This window comes from Amphibalanus amphitrite, unplaced genomic scaffold, assembly GCF_019059575.1.
Source record: "Amphibalanus amphitrite isolate SeventyFive unplaced genomic scaffold, NRLGWU_Aamphi_draft 000934F_arrow, whole genome shotgun sequence".
NCBI lineage: Eukaryota > Metazoa > Arthropoda > Thecostraca > Balanomorpha > Balanidae > Amphibalanus > Amphibalanus amphitrite.
This window is the reverse complement of record NW_024882428.1, coordinates 82,284-95,509: the sequence shown is the minus strand read 5'-3', so window position 1 is coordinate 95,509 and position 13,226 is coordinate 82,284.

The following is a 13,226-nucleotide window of genomic DNA, read 5'->3' as shown; positions in this document are numbered from 1 at the left end:
CCGCTAGAGGGCAGCAAAGTTCCAGCTACAGATTCGCCGGACCCCTAGGAATCCGCTGAAAATCCCTATATAGGGGCAACTTGGGGCGTAGAGTCGCGTGGTGCAATCCGTTAAACCCTACACCTAATACTTTTCCCGCTAGAGGGCAGCAAAGTTCCAGCGACAGATTCGCCGGACCCCTAGGATTCCGCTGAAAATCCCTACATAGGGGTAACTTGGGGCGTAGAGTCGCGTGGTGCAATCCGTTAAACCCTACACCTAATACTTTTCCCGCTAGAGGGCAGCAAAGTTCCAGCGACAGATTCGGCGGACCCCTAGGAATCCGCTGAAAATCCCTTTATAGGGGTAACTAGGGGCGTAGAGTCGCGTGGTGCAATCCGTTAAACCCTACACCTAATACTTTTCCCGCTAGAGGGCAGCAAAGTTCCAGCGACAGATTCGGCGGACCCCTAGGAATCCGCTGAAAATCCCTTTATAGGGGTAACTAGGGGCGTAGAGTCGCGTGGTGCAATCCGTTAAACCCTACACCTAATACTTTTCCCGCTAGAGGGCAGCAAAGTTCCAGCGACAGATTCGCCGGACCCCAAGGATTCCGCTGAAAATCCCTACATAGGGGTAACTTAGGGCGTAGAGTCGCGTGGTGCAATCCGTTAAACCCTACACCTAATACTTTTCCCGCTAGAGGGCAGCAAATTTCCAGCGACAGATTCGCCGGACCCCTAGGAATCCGCTGAAAATCCCTACATAGGGGTAACTTGGGGCGTAGAGTCACGTGGTGCAATCCATTAAACCCTACACCTAATACTTTTCCCGCTAGACGGCAGCAAAGTTCCAGCGACAGATTCGCCGGACCCCAAGGATTCCGCTGAAAATCCCTACATAGGGATAACTTGAGGCGTAGAGTCGCGTGGTGCAATCCGTTAAACCCTACACCTAATACTTTTCCCGCTAGACGGCAGCAAAGTTCCAGCGACAGATTCGCCGGACCCCTAGGAATCCGCTGAAAATCCCTATATAGGGGTAACTTGGGGCGTAGAGTCGCGTGGTGCAATCCGTTAAACTCTACACCTAATACTTTTCCCGCTAGAGGGCAGCAAAGGTCCAGCGACAGATTCGCCGGACCCCTAGGATTCCGCTGAAAATCCCTACATAGGGGCAACTTGGGGCGTAGAGTCGCGTGGTGCAATCCGTTAAACCCTACACCTAATACTTTTCCCGCTAGAGGGCAGCAAAGTTCCAGCGACAGATTCGCCGGACCCCTAGGATTCCGCTGAAAATCCCTACATAGGGGTAACTTGGGGCGTAGAGTCGCGTGGTGCAATCCGTTAAACCCTACACCTAATACTTTTCCCGCTAGAGGGCAGCAAAGTTCCAGCGACAGATTCGGCGGACCCCTAGGAATCCGCTGAAAATCCCTTTATAGGGGTAACTAGGGGCGTAGAGTCGCGTGGTGCAATCCGTTAAACCCTACACCTAATACTTTTCCCGCTAGAGGGCAGCAAAGTTCCAGCGACAGATTCGGCGGACCCCTAGGAATCCGCTGAAAATCCCTTTATAGGGGTAACTAGGGGCGTAGAGTCGCGTGGTGCAATCCGTTAAACCCTACACCTAATACTTTTCCCGCTAGAGGGCAGCAAAGTTCCAGCGACAGATTCGCCGGACCCCTAGGAATCCGCTGAAAATCCCTATATATGGGTAACTTGGGGCGTAGAGTCGCGTGGTGCAATCCGTTAAACCCTACACCTAATACTTTTCCCGCTAGAGGGCAGCAAAGTTCCAGCGACAGATTCGCCGGACCCCAAGGATTCCGCTGAAAATCCCTACATAGGGGTAACTTGGGGCGTAGAGTCGCGTGGTGCAATCCGTTAAACCCTACACCTAATACTTTTCCCGCTAGAGGGCAGCAAATTTCCAGCGACAGATTCGCCGGACCCCTAGGAATCCGCTGAAAATCCCTACATAGGGGTAACTTGGGGCGTAGAGTCACGTGGTGCAATCCATTAAACCCTACACCTAATACTTTTCCCGCTAGACGGCAGCAAAGTTCCAGCGACAGATTCGCCGGACCCCAAGGATTCCGCTGAAAATCCCTACATAGCGATAACTTGGGGCGTAGAGTCGCGTGGTGCAATCCGTTAAACCCTACACCTAATACTTTTCCCGCTAGAGGGCAGCAAAGTTCCAGCGACAGATTCGCCGGACCCCTAGGAATCCGCTGAAAATCCCTATATAGGGGTAACTTGGGGCGTAGAGTCGCGTGGTGCAATCCGTTTAACTCTACACCTAATACTTTTCCCGCTAGAGGGCAGCAAAGTTCCAGCGACAGATTCGCCGGACCCCTAGGATTCCGCTGAAAATCCCTACATAGGGGTAACTTGGGGCGTAGAGTTGCGTGGTGCAATCCGTTAAACCCTAGACCTAATACTTTTCCCGCTAGAGGGCAGCAAAGTTCCAGCGACAGATTCGGCGGACCCCTAGGAATCCGCTGAAAATCCCTATATAGGGGTAACTAGGGGCGTAGAGTCGCGTGGTGCAATCCGTTAAACCCTACACCTAATACTTTTCCCGCTAGAGGGCAGCAAAGTTCCAGCTACAGATTCGCCGGACCCCTAGGAATCCGCTGAAAATCCCTATATAGGGGTAACTTGGGGCGTAGAGTCGCGTGGTGCAATCCGTTAAACCCTACACCTAATACTTTTCCCGCTAGAGGGCAGCAAAGTTCCAGCGACAGATTCGCCGGACCCCTAGGATTCCGCTGAAAATCCCTACATAGGGGTAACTTGGGGCGTAGAGTCGCGTGGTGCAATCCGTTAAACCCTACACCTAATACTTTTCCCGCTAGAGGGCAGCAAAGTTCCAGCGACAGATTCGGCGGACCCCTAGGAATCCGCTGAAAATCCCTTTATAGGGGTAACTAGGGGCGTAGAGTCGCGTGGTGCAATCCGTTAAACCCTACACCTAATACTTTTCCCGCTAGAGGGCAGCAAAGTTCCAGCGACAGATTCGGCGGACCCCAGGGAATCCGCTGAAAATCCCTTTATAGGGGTAACTAGGGGCGTAGAGTCGCGTGGTGCAGTCTGTTAAACCCTACACCTAATACTTTTCCCGCTAGAGGGCAGCAAAGTTCCAGCGACAGATTCGGCGGACCCCTAGGAATCCGCTGAAAATCCCTATATAGGGGTAACTTGGGGCGTAGAGTCGCGTGGTGCAATCCGTTAAACCCTACACCTAATACTTTTCCCGCTAAAGGCCAGCAAAGTTCCAGCGACAGATTCGCCGGACCCCTAGGATTCCGCTGAAAATCCCTACATAGGGGTAACTTGGGGCGTAGAGTCGCGTGGTGCAATCCGTTAAACCCTACACCTAATACTTTTCCCGCTAGACGGCAGCAAAGTTCCAGCGACAGATTCGGCGGACCCCTAGGAATCCGCTGAAAATCCCTATATAGGGGTAACTAGGGGCGTAGAGTCGCGTGGTGCAATCCGTTAAACCCTACACCTAATACTTGTCCCGCTAGAGGGCAGCAAAGTTCCAGCGACAGATTCGCTGGACCCCTAGGATTCCGCTGAAAATCCCTACATAGGGGTAACTTGGGACGTAGAGTCGCGTGGTGCAATCCGTTAAACCCTACACCAAACACTTTTCCCGCTAGAGGGCAGCAAAGTTCCCAAGTTACCCCTGTGTAGTGATTTTCAGCGGAATCCTAGGGGTCCGGCGAATCTGTCGCTGGAACTTTGCTGCCCTCTAGCGGGAAAAGTATTAGGTGTAGGGTTTAACGGATTGCACAACGCGACTCTACGCCCCAAGTTACCCCTAGATAGGGATTTTCAGTGGATTCCTAGGGGTCCGGCGAATCTGTCGCTGGAACTTTGCTGCCCTCTAGCGGGAAAAATATTAGGTGTAGGGTCTAACGGATTGCACCACGCGACTCTACGCCCCAAGAATCTGTCGCAGAAACTTTGCTGCCCTCCAGCGGGAAAAGTATTAGGTGTTGGGTTTAACGGATTGCACCACGCGACTCTACGCCCCAGTAAACATGACGACGTCGGCCCGACGTCGGGCCGAGGCTCGGCCCGACGTCGGCCCAACGTCGGTTCAACTTCGGCCCGACATCGGCTGGACGTCGGATATGCCCGCATGTTCCGACGTCCAGCCGAAGTCCAGCCGACGTCGGGCCGACGTCGGGCCGAGATCGTTTGCCGAGGATGACGAGATCGTTTGTCGTTGAACCGACGGGGCCGACGTCGGCATGTTTATTGGGACAACGCGCCAAAAATATCAACCGGCGGCGAGATTCGAGCCCCCAGTCGCCGACGTCGGCATGTTTACTGGGACAACACGCCAAAAGCATTAGCCGGCCAGGGGATTCGAACCCCGTGTCATACGAACGCTACGTTAGTGCGCTAACCACTACACCACGCAGCCAGCTAACGAATTCGGTTTGTTTTGTTGGGTTATGCCCTTTCGGTCTGACAAGACCATTTCAGAGCCGGAAGGATCATAGGATGGAGACATTGGTCTTCTTGGCGAGCACCCTGGGTCCAGTTCATATAGAGTCCCTGGTCCCATTGCTGTTACGTGACACTTATTGGAAAAGGCGATCCCACAATGGATTCATATAGCCACTCTTAGGTACACACCTGCACCAACGTTTCCCAAAGTGTCCCTTTGATAAGTGGCACTTTGGCAAAGTGACACTTGCCGACTGGCCTTTCTACAGGGTGGGGCAGAAAGATTTACCTGTTTGTTTTCAGTCCATAACTCAAAAAGTTATGAACGGATTTTGATAAAATTTTGCATGCAGCTTTCCAACTGACTCATGTGATCGTTTTTACATTTTGTACTAGTTGTTGATGAGCTATGGCGAAGATGACTAAGAGAGCCAAAATTGCGGCGCTGAAATAGGCTGGCCACAGCTCCCGAAGCGTCGCCAAACAGCTCGCTGTTGCCGTAAAAACTGTTTGCAGTGTAATTAAATGACTTCAAGAGACAGGGTTAGTGTCAACGAAGTCCATGCCAGGCAGAACAAGGGATAACCGCTTCAAAAAGCTGGTTAATATCGTGCGCAAGAAGGTGTTTCAAGTCCTAGGCGAAGCATGCGCAAACTGCCAAGGAACCTCAATGTTTCGCCCAGAACCGCCAGGAGAATCATAAACGACGGCTTGGGCTTCATGTCATACAGAATGCAACGTCGGCATCTAATTTCGGCGGCATACAGGGAAAAGCGGTTACACAGGACCCAAAAGACATTGGAGGAGATCAGGAGCGCCGGTAACAAGGCATTCTTCTGGTCCAATGACAACATTTTCATGCGTGAGCCCTGGAGACACTTCCAGAGCGTCAGAATTTGGGCAGATGGTCAATCCAGCATTGATCCTGCTATTCGCACCATTTTTCGTCGCAGGAAGCCTGCTGGTGTCATGGTTTGGGCTGCCGTCGCATACGACGGCTCAAAAGGAACCTTGGTCTTCATCAAGGAGGCTGTGAAGGTGAATTCACAGGTCTAAGTCCATCTGCTGGAGGAACATGGTTTGCCTTGGGTCACTCAGTCGTTCCGAGACGGATGCGTCTTCGTCCAGGACGGTGCGCCGCCGCAAACGGCCAACATCGCTCAACCGTGGTGGAAGGCACACGTGCCTGGGTTCTGGGACAAAGACATTCGGCCATCATCAAGTCCAGACCTGAACTCGATGGACTCTGCAATCTGGACCATCTTGGAGAGGAGGGTGTGTGCAGCGCCACACGGCAGAATCGCCACTCTGAAGCTGGCCGTCGAGACGGCACCGTCGAATCTTGGCGGGGACACCGTGCGGCGCTCGTGCCCCTCCGCAGAGGAAGGTTTCGAGGCAGTGGTGAAGGACAAAGGTGACCATATTGAGTCATAATTCCGTCGCTGAGGTGTGTACATGTTACTGCATATATATGTCAGAAATCAATTTGATATCTTTGTCCGGGGCCGAAATATTTAAGAAAATCAAGAGGTAAATCTTTCTGCCCCACCCTGTATATGAACTGGGCCCGGCCCTGGTGAGTAACCGGGGCTGAGCCTGACCAAAGGATAGGCCGAGCAGCCCCCAAGCACTCACCGCACCCGGCTACCGGCGAGCTCGGCTTACGGGCAATCCCAAGTGGGATAAAGTTTCCCGTCCAGTCCGGATCAGGGGGTTGCGGCGTGGAGGAAGATTTGAGTTTCCTGAGGATATTTTGAATACAGAAGCTCTTTATGAAACATGAAACATGTATTTTATATTATTTTAACGGTCAAAACAGCGGCCGATGTCGGTCCGACGTCGCCCCGACGTCGGCCCGACGTCGGCTGGACCTCAGCAATTGATCTCGGTCCGACGTCGGCCCGACGTCGGCTGGACCTCGGCTGGACGTCGGAACATGCGGGCATATCCGACATTCAGCCGACGTCGTGCCGAGGTTGGACCGACGTCGGACCGACGTCGGCATGCTGATGCCGAGTTGCCGACGTCACCCCGACGTCGGCCGACGTCGGGCCGACGTCGGCATGTTTACTGGGGCCCCATGTTACCCCTATGTAGGGATTTTCAGCGGAATCCTAGGGGTCCGGCGAATCTGTCGCTGGAACTTCGCTGCCCTCTAGCGGGAAAAGTATTAGGTGTAGGGTTTAACGGATTGCACCACGCGACTCTACGCCCCAAGTTACTTCTATGTAGGGATTTTCAGCGGAATCCTAGGGGTCCGGCGAATCTGTCGCTGGACCTTTGCTGCCCTCTAGCGGGAAAAGTATTAGGTGTAGGGTTTAACGGATTGCACCACGCGACTCTAGCCCCAAGTTACCCCTATGTAGGGATTTTCAGCGGAATCCTAGGGGTCCGGCGAATCTGTCGCTGGAACTTTGCTGCCCTCTAGCGGGAAAAGTGTTTGGTGTAGGGTTTAACGGATTGCACCACGCGACTCTACGCTCCAAGTTACCCCTATGTAGGGATTTTCAGCGGAATCCTAGGGGTCCGGCGAATCTGTCGCTGGAAATTTGCTGCCCTCTAGCGGCAAAAGTATAAGGTGTAGGGTTTAACGGATTGCACCACGCGACTCTACGCCTCAAGTTACCCCTATGTAGTGATTTTCAGCGGAATCCCAGGGGTCCGGCGACCAAGTTACCCCTATTTCAGCGGAATCCTAGTGGTCCGGCGAATCTGTCGCTGGAACTTTGCTGCCCTCTAGCGGGAAAAGTATTAGGTGTTGGGTTTAACGGATTGCACCACGCGACTCTACGCCCCATGTTACCCCTATGTAGGGGTTTTCAGCGGAATCCTAGGGGTCCGGCGAATCTGTCGCTGGAACTTTGCTGCCCTCTAGCGGGAAAAGTATTAGGTGTAGGGTTTAACGGATTGCACCACGCTACTCTACGCCCCAAGTTACCCCTATATAGGGATTTTCAGCGGATTCCTAGGGGTCCGCCGAATCTGTCGCTGGAACTTTGCTGCCCTCTAGCGGGAAAAGTATTAGGTGTAGGGTTTAACGGATTGCAACACCCGACTCTACGCCCCAAGTTACCCCTATGTAGTGATTTTCAGCGGAATCCCAGGGGTCCGGCGACCAAGTTACCCCTATTTCAGCGGAATCCTAGTGGTCCGGCGAATCTGTCGCTGGAAGTTTGCTGCCCTCTAGCGGGAAAAGTATTAGGTGTAGGGTTTAACGGATTGCACCACGCGACTCTACGCCCCAAGTTACCCCTGTGTAGTGATTTTCAGCGGAATCCTAGGGGTCCGGCGAATCTGTCGCTGGAACTTTGCTGCCCTCTAGCGGGAAAAGTATTAGGTGTAGGGTTTAACGGATTGCACTACGCGACTCTACGCCCCAAGTTACCCCTAGATAGGGATTTTCAGTGGATTCCTAGAGGTCCGGCGAATCTGTCGCTGGAACTTTGCTGCCCTCTAGCGGGAAAAATATTAGGGGTAGGGTTTAACGGATTGCACCACGCGACTCTACGCCCCAAGTTACCCCTATATAGGGATTTTCAGCGGATTCCTAGGGGTCCGGCGAATCTGTCGCAGAAACTTTGCTGCCCTCCAGCGGGAAAAGTATTAGGTGTTGGGTGTAACGGATTGCACCACGCGACTCTACGCCCCAAGTTACCCCTATAAAGGGATTTTCAGCGGATTCCTAGGGGTCCGCCGAATCTGTCGCTGGAACTTTGCTGCCCTCTAGCGGGAAAAGTATTAGGTGTAGGGTTTAACGGATTGCACCACGCGACTCTACGCCCCAAGTTACCTCTATGTAGGGATTTTCAACGGAATCTTAGGGGCCGGCGACCAAGTTACCCCTATTTCAGCGGAATCCTAGGGGTCCGGCGAATCTATCGCTGGAACTTTGCTGCCCTCTAGCGGGAAAAGTATAAGGTGTAGGGTTTAACGGATTGCACCACGCGACTCTACGCCCCAAGTTACTTCTATGTAGGGATTTTCAGCGGAATCCTAGGGGTCCGGCGAATCTGTCGCTGGACCTTTGCTGCCCTCTAGCGGGAAAAGTATTAGGTGTAGGGTTTAACGGATTGCACCACGCGACTCTAGCCCCAAGTTACCCCTATGTAGGGATTTTCAGCGGAATCCTAGGGGTCCGGCGAATCTGTCGCTGGAACTTTGCTGCCCTCTAGCGGGAAAAGTGTTTGGTGTAGGGTTTAACGGATTGCACCACGCGACTCTACGCTCCAAGTTACCCCTATGTAGGGATTTTCAGCGGAATCCTAGGGGTCCGGCGAATCTGTCGCTGGAAATTTGCTGCCCTCTAGCGGCAAAAGTATAAGGTGTAGGGTTTAACGGATTGCACCACGCGACTCTACGCCTCAAGTTACCCCTATGTAGTGATTTTCAGCGGAATCCCAGGGGTCCGGCGACCAAGTTACCCCTATTTCAGCGATATCCTAGTGGTCCGGCGAATCTGTCGCTGGAACTTTGCTGCCCTCTAGCGGGAAAATTATTAGGTGTAGGGTTTAACGGATTGCACCTCGCGACTCTACGCCCCAAGTTACCCCTATATAGGGATTTTCAGCGGATTCCTAGGGGTCCGGCGAATCTGTCGCTGGACCTTTGCTGCCCTCTAGCGGGAAAAGTATTAGGTGTAGGGTTTAACGGATTGCACCACGCGACTCTAGCCCCAAGTTACCCCTATGTAGGGATTTTCAGCGGAATCCTAGGGGTCCGGCGAATCTGTCGCTGGTACTTTGCTGCCCTCTAGCGGGAAAAGTATTTGGTGTATGGTTTAACGGATTGCACCACGCGACTCTACGCCCCAAGTTACTCCTATGTAGGGATTTTCAGCGGAATCCTAGGGGTCCGGCGAATCTGTCGCTGGAACTTTGCTGCCCTCTAGCGGCAAAAGTATAAGGTCTAGGGTTTAACGGATTGCACCACGCGACTCTACGCCCCAAGTTACCCCCATGTAGTGATTTTCAGCGGAATCCCAGGGGTCCGGCGACCAAGTTACCCCTATTTCAGCGGAATCCTAGTGGTCCGGCGAATCTGTCGCTGGAACTTTGCTGCCCTCTAGCGGGAAAAGTATTAGGTGTAGGGTTTAACGGATTGCACCACGCGACTCTACGCCCCAAGTTACTTCTATGTAAGGATTTTCAGCGGAATCCTAGGGGTCCGGCGAATCTGTCGCTGGACCTTTGCTGCCCTCTAGCGGGAAAAGTATTAGGTGTAGGGTTTAACGGATTGCACCACGCGACTCTAGCCCCAAGTTACCCCTATGTAGGGATTTTCAGCGGAATCCTAGGGGTCCGGCGAATCTGTCGCTGGAACTTTGCTGCCCTCTAGCGGGAAAAGTGTTTGGTGTAGGGTTTAACGGATTGCACCACGCGACTCTACGCTCCAAGTTACCCCTATGTAGGGATTTTCAGCGGAATCCTAGGGGTCCGGCGAATCTGTCGCTGGAAATTTGCTGCCCTCTAGCGGCAAAAGTATAAGGTGTAGGGTTTAACGGATTGCACCACGCGACTCTACGCCTCAAGTTACCCCTATGTAGTGATTTTCAGCGGAATCCCAGGGGTCCGGCGACCAAGTTACCCCTATTTCAGCGATATCCTAGTGGTCCGGCGAATCTGTCGCTGGAACTTTGCTGCCCTCTAGCGGGAAAATTATTAGGTGTAGGGTTTAACGGATTGCACCACGCGACTCTACGCCCCAAGTTACCCCTATATAGGGATTTTCAGCGGATTCCTAGGGGTCCGGCGAATCTGTCGCTGGACCTTTGCTGCCCTCTAGCGGGAAAAGTATTAGGTGTAGGGTTTAACGGATTGCACCACGCGACTCTAGCCCCAAGTTACCCCTATGTAGGGATTTTCAGCGGAATCCTAGGGGTCCGGCGAATCTGTCGCTGGTACTTTGCTGCCCTCTAGTGGGAAAAGTATTTGGTGTATGGTTTAACGGATTGCACCACGCGACTCTACACCCCAAGTTACTCCTATGTAGGGATTTTCAGCGGAATCCTAGGGGTCCGGCGAATCTGTCGCTGGAACTTTGCTGCCCTCTAGCGGCAAAAGTATAAGGTCTAGGGTTTAACGGATTGCACCACGCGACTCTACGCCCCAAGTTACCCCTATGTAGTGATTTTCAGCGGAATCCCAGGGGTCCGGCGACCAAGTTACCCCTATTTCAGCGGAATCCTAGTCCGGCGAATCTGTCGCTGGAACTTTGCTGCCCTCTAGCGGGAAAAGTATTAGGTGTAGGGTTTAACGGATTGCACCACGCGACTCTACGCCCCAAGTTACCCCTGTGTAGTGATTTTCAGCGGAATCCTAGGGGTCCGGCGAATCTGTCGCTGGAACTTTGCTGCCCTCTAGCGGGAAAATTATTAGGTGTAGGGTTTAACGGATTGCACCACGCGACTCTACGCCCCAAGTTACCCCTATATGGGGATTTTCAGCGGATTCCTAGGGGTCCGGCGAATCTGTCGCTGGAACTTTGCTGCCCTCTAGCGGGAAAAGTATTAGGTGTAGGGTTTAACGGATTGCAACACGCCACTCTACGCCCCATGTTACCCCTATGTAGGGATTTTCAGCGGAATCCTAGGGGTCCGGCGAATCTGTCGCTGGAACTTTGCTGCCCTCTAGCGGGAAAAGTATTAGGTGTAGGGTTTAACGGATTGCACCACGCGACTCTAAGCCCCAAGTTACCCCTATATAGTGATTTTCAGCGGATTGCTAGGGGTCCGGCGAATCTGTCGCTGGAACTTTGCTGCCCTCTAGCGGGAAAAGTATTAGGTGTAGGGTTTAACGGATTGCACCACGCGACTCTACGCCCCAAGTTACCCCTATATAGGGATTTTCAGCGGATTCCTAGGGGTCCGCGAATCTGTCGCTGAACGTCAATGTCAATAATTCGCTAAGTATACAGACGTGGGTGTTACAAGTACTGCAAGTACTGCTTCTTTTTTTGCAAAAATAAAAACCTTTTTCACATACGAAAATGTGCTAGGAAATTTTCATATTTTATAGAAACTACAGTAGAAATAGTATAGATGTCGAGTAATTTTTATTTAAGAAAAAAGAAAGCTCATTATCTCCCTTTAAAAACGCTCAGTTTAATCGAAGCACCTTGCTGAAACCTTCATTCACGCATGCATGCAGAGGTTCTACGTGAAATTCATAGGGCTTATCCCAGCCGCCGATTGAAGCTAAGTTGGGCTTTCGGCGGAGAGTGAATGTCGGAAGTGTGAATCGGAAGTAATTCATCTTTGCTCCAGTGAGAGAAAATGTTTCTCGTTTTTCGTGTGCAAGGAAGCGCTGCAAACGCGAAGAAAAGATGTTTAACGGAACCCAATTTTCGCACGGCATAGCGGCAAGGGATCCTTTAGCGATAGGGTTGGGACTTTCAGACCATTTTAGGCCACTCAGGGTCAGTGTGGGCTCTCAGAAGCCTGCTTAGGGTCCTGAAGATCGGCGTTGGTCACCCCAAATAGTTACGTGTATGTGGTGCTTTAGGGCTTTCCGAGCCCAATGTGGGACCCTCAGAAGCCAGTTTGGGCGGCGGGCGCTAAGAGACCAGGCCCAGGGTGAGCAGGGAGCCCTCAAATAGCAGTGTGAACCCTGGAGGTCTGTGTCGAGTCCCTAAGGACCCAACATAGGGACATAAGAAAAATGTGCTGGGACCCTCTGAGGCACACCTGAGTCGTGACCCCTAAACTGCCGGCTTGGGCTCAGCAAAATCTCTCGCCTCAAAAGCTCGGCTGAGCCATCAGAGGCCTAAGGTTCTCAGAAATTTTTGAAAGTACCTATCCTCAAAGATCCGTGTGGCCCTTCAGAGGTCTACGCATGTGTAAGGTCCTCAAAGATCCCTGTATGGGCTCTCAGAGAATATGAACACCAGTGGGACTCTCAGAGGCCGGTTTGGGCCCTCCGAAGGCTTCTTAGAGCTCAGTGGAGCTCCTTCGGAGCCTGTGTGAAATGCAAGCAGTCATGAGCCCTGTGGCACTTGAACGGTACTTGAGTCTGTCGCAGACATTTGACGAGAGTTGAAAAAGGCCCGAAGATTTAGTGTCACGCTTTGAACGCAAATTTTGTATCAGCATTTCAAAACTTATGAAAATCAGCTATAAAATGTAATAAAGAACTAACTAGGAACATGAAATGAATCACAGTAGGTATTGACATTTCCGAGTCTGGAGTCGGCGTCTTGACGATGTTGGCGACTGCGAGTCCGACTCTGGCTTGAACGAGTCTGACCTCACAGGCATTCTCAGAAAGGTACCCCCATTTTTTCCCGACTCCAAAATCTCATCGGATCTGTATCGATCTCAAGGGGTGCCCGGTCCGAGGTTGGGGGGGGGGGGGCAAGCTGCCCCGCTTGCCCCCCCCCCGTGGCGACGCTAATGATCTCAGGAATTACTCGGCTGATCGAGACGAAAACACCACCAGTCGATTCAGCGTAGACGATTTTATCGGCCATTGAATATGATGACCTCAGGTCACAGGTGACCTCGGTGACAGCTCGAAAGGTCAGCTTGACGTTTTCGCCAATGGCAGCCATTCTATAGGAAACTCCGGAAATACTGGACCGAACGAGATGAAAACCACCAGTTGATCATCGCCGTATGCGATCTAATCAGCCATTTCAAATATGGTGACGTCAGGTGACCTCGGTGACCTTGGGAGGTCATATGACCGTTTTCGACTTGCCGTTTTCGCCTATTGCAACCATTGTATAACTCAGCAACTACTGGGCTGATTGAGATGAAAACATCACCTGTCGATTCACCGT